General features: G+C 48.1%; 1 protein-coding gene across 5 annotated transcripts in view; it reads right to left on the bottom strand.

Moving 5' to 3' along the window:
- Spint1 (serine peptidase inhibitor, Kunitz type 1) overlaps positions 1-4,188 on the bottom strand; it is a 14,331-nt gene that overhangs the window by 4,685 nt on the left and 5,458 nt on the right. The window lies entirely within an intron of this gene.

Below are 4,188 nucleotides of genomic sequence, written 5' to 3'. Positions count from 1 at the left end.
GTATGTATTGGGGGGGGGGATCAGTCTGTTTTTAGTTTCTACAATAAGCAGGTAACTCTGTTGACTGCTTTAAAAAGTAACAGTTTCTTTAAAAGCCAAATAAGAAAAGGTGTGATGACGAAGTGAAGTCACCAACCATTCCTCTAGGGCTGCAAATACAGCTCCCATTGGTAGACTGCTACCTATGCTTGCCTAGCACTGACAAACACATGGGTTAGATTTCCTAGTGCTAATCCAACGGTGCACGCCTGTAATCCCAGCACTCAGGAGGTGGAGGCAGGAGGATGAGAAGGTTGTCTAGAATACACAGCAAGTCTGAACCCAGCCTAGGATGCATAAGATCACGTTTTGAAAAACAAACAAACAAACAAACAAACAAACAAACAAACGGGTGCTTGGGAAGTGGGGAGGTCCTGGGGAGATGACTCAGTGGTTAAAAACACTGGCTCTTAACCACCATGGTGGTTAAAACCACCAAGAACTCCAGTTGCAGGTTTTTTGATGCCCTCCATGGGCGCCAGGCTCAAGCGGCACACATACACTCACTCACACATGACAAGCACAGTAAAAAAGCTCACTCCTCGCCACTCCTCAGTATGGGGAGCCAGTGTGGACTGAGACATCAGCAGAGTGCTAGGGGAAACAGACTGCCTGGGTGCTCCAGGGCGAGGGATCATGGGATAGGGTGTTTCTGCCATCAGCTACAAGGGACTTCCAGGGGCCACACCCTTCCTAGACCTGATAGCTTGGGCTTGTAGTTTCCTTCATCCGAGTGTCAGGGGTCATATCAGAGAGATAAGCAGAGCTGGATTCCTGTCAAGAATGGGTCCTTGCACCCACAGAAACCTCCAGAAGCCATGAATATGGCCTTATTGGAAAGGGTTTTTGCATAGGTAATGATGTAAAGGATTTCTGGAAGATTATCCAGGATGACTGTCATTGTAAGAAACAGAAGTGGAAAAGTGCTGAGCTCTTGACTAGCGTGAGAAAGGCCCTGGGTTTCATCCGACAAGATTAGAGTTAGGGCGCTGCCAAAAACAAACAAACAAAAACAACAGAGGCTGGGAGATGGTGGCGCACGCCTTTAATCCCAGCACTTGTGAGGAAGAGGAGGCGGATCTCTGTGAGTTTGAGGCCAGCCTGGTCTACAGAGCTAGTTCCAGGGCAGTCTCCAAAGCCACAGAGAAACCCTGTCTCGAAAAACAAACAAACAAATAAAAAAAACAAAAAAACAACCACAACAAAACAAAGCAAAACAAAACAAAAAACAACAATAAAAACAAGAACTGGGAAGAGTACTCTATTACTAAAATGTCTCTTTTCGGGCACATGGACTTGAATTCAGTCCCCAGAAAGCCAGGTGAAATGGCATGGACTTACAATCTCAGTGCTAGGGAGACAGAGACAGGAGGCTCTCTGGGGCTCACTTGTCCGGCCAGCCCAGCCTACTCAGTGAGTTCCAGACCAGCGAGAGACCCGTTCTCAGACAAAGAATAAAAGATGGATGGTCCCGGAGGAATGACACCTGAGGTTGTCCCCAGCGTTCACACACATATCCACTACACACTTCACACACAAGCTAGGCACACACCAAAACCCAAGAACCGAACCGCTGGCCTTGGAGACACACGGATTTTTATTTGTCTCTGACAAGCCTAGAACTCACTACGTAGCCCGGCCTTGAGTTCACAGAAAAAGACTGACTCTATTTCCTGTGTGCTGGGATTAAGGGTGTGTGCCATCACCACACCTGGCTATGCAAAATTAAAAAAAAAAAAGAGCCAATCACACGTCATAAATAAGCAGTCATGAAGTATTGTGAAGGAGGAGCAGGCAGCAGAGGGCTGGCTACCAGACGAAGGGAAGCTTGCAACACAAGGGAAGACAGGTTTTTTAGTCGCTGTTTTGTTTTTTAAACTTGATCATGGGGAAGAACTGGGGATGTTTGTGAAAGAATCCTCATGAGAAAGTCACAAATCCCCAACTTATGAAATTGCTCAGAACACAGTGAGGCCTTTACTTGGGGTGTTTGGAGTTAGGACAGAAAACACAAACTGTGCTGGACAGATGGCTCAGTTAGTAAAGTGTCTGCCGTGCGAGCAGGAGGTTCTAAGTTCGAATCCATAACATCCATGGGAAAAGCGAGGCCCAGTGGCTTTTCCACTGGTGTAATCCCAGCACTAGAGGCAGAGACAACGGGATCGCTGGAGTCGATGGCCACGGCAGAATCAGTGCGCTGCAGTTCCTAAAAAGAGCCTGTCTCAAAAGATGAGGCGGAGCTGGGCAGGCACTGGGATTGCCCTAAATCCCAGCACTCCTGAGGCAGAGACAGGTGAATCTCTGACAGTTTATAGAGGCCAGCCTGGACTACAAAGTGAGACCTTGTCGTCTCAAAAAGCAAAACAAACAACACAAGAAAGTAGACTAATTGAGGAAGGTACCTGATGTCTATCTCTGCCTCCGCATGCATGTACACTGTGCGTGTGCACGCGCGCGCACACGTGCACACATACACACACATACACTATGAAGTAACGACAAGGAATAAACTGAGAAGAAATCAGGATATCCCAAGTCTACTTCTGTGGACAGTAAGGAAGTGGCCAGCCTGAGACAAACCTCAGAGTTTGCTGGATGCCAGGTGCTTGGCGACACCAGGGCATTCAAACATAAACAAATAGTGGCATGGGAAGAAAGCAGACAGTGGCTGTAAGCAGTGGAGTGGAGCTCTGGAAGCCCAGCTACCCTAGCCCTTGACTTCTGTATGCACGAAGAGGTCCAGAAGTCCTGTGGGAGGGGCTAGGGTAATCTTACTCTGGGCATCAGCTTTTATCTGTTTGGAAGAGTTTTGATGGAGCTGGCAAGGGACCAGGGCAAAGAGGTTCAGGAAAGATGTAACAGCAGGGGTCTAAGCCACAGGGGCAGCCAAGGAAAGTAAAGAACAATTAGAGAAACACCTGTGGGCAGACACTTCCGCCTTCTCAGGAAAGGCTCTGGAAAAGGGGAAGGAAGACCCAGTCTAAGCAGAAAAGAAACTGGATTAAAGAAAGAACTTGTGGTTCATTCATGGAAAAACTGGATTTGAGGCAAGTTACACACACGCACATGCACTCACACACGCGTGTGCCCAGAATGAACAGGCAGTGGGAGATGAGTGGTGTTCCAGAGAGGCAAGGGCTAGAGACGGATTTGGAGATACACTACCTAACAAAGCTGCTAATCTGGGGGATGCAGTGTGTGCCGGACACCACAGCAGGCTCTGTCAGGGGTTAGCATGGGTGAGCAGGGAATTCAGGCCACCCCTCTGTCCTAGGTTTAAATGAACAAACGGGGGAGGAAGAAGAAAACCATCTTTTGTGAGATGTGGAAATTACACAGATTAGCATCTGTGGGGCAGGAGCATAGCTGAGTGGTCGCAAAGGCTGGGCATGCTCCCCGGCAGAGGGGGCTGAGATCTGTTCTGTAGGTGGAACACCGCCTTGCCCCTGTGTTGCCGTTGGGTGCTTTCCCACTGCCACATTAGAGCGGTCACTCACCCACTATGTGAGTATGGCACAGAAAGCCTAAAACATTTAACATTTAGGCTACTCACCCTTGTAAGCACCCGGCTATGCCTGTACTGTAGCTCCGATTGGATGAGAAAGTTGGCACCAAGGGACACGGCTCAGTTTTCATCCAACATGGCTGTCAGGAACTGAACTCTAGCCCCATGACTCAGCTTTAAATGTTAGACGTGGGGTTTGAACCCAGGTCCATCTTCCTCCGTTGCTCACATTCTTTCTAAAATGCCACTTCTGAACCATTAAGATGGCTCAAGCAGAGGAAGGTATCTGCCACCAAGCCTGACCTAGGTTTGATTCCAGGACAGACACAGTGGCAAGAACAGAATCCTGGACATTACCCTCTGACCCCCACGAGTAGACATCACCCCAACAAACAGAAATAAATATCAAAAAACAAACACAAAAAGCCCCAAAACAAAACCCAGGGTTCCTTAAAGGCATGTTTCCATTAGTGTGGGGAAGGGGTGGGGGAAAGAGAGTCTATCAAAAGATAGTATTTTTTTCTTTGATTTAGACAGGGTCTCGAAATGTAACCTGGCTGGCCTGAAAGTTACTGCATAGCCCAGGCTGGCTCTCATACGTGAAAGTCACAGCCTCCTCAGACTGAGGGAAAGTATTTTTTTTT

The sequence above is a fragment of the Microtus ochrogaster genome (assembly GCF_000317375.1).
Source record: "Microtus ochrogaster isolate Prairie Vole_2 chromosome 14 unlocalized genomic scaffold, MicOch1.0 chr14_random_1, whole genome shotgun sequence".
NCBI lineage: Eukaryota > Metazoa > Chordata > Mammalia > Rodentia > Cricetidae > Microtus > Microtus ochrogaster.
This window is presented reverse-complemented; position numbering and strand designations above follow the sequence as displayed.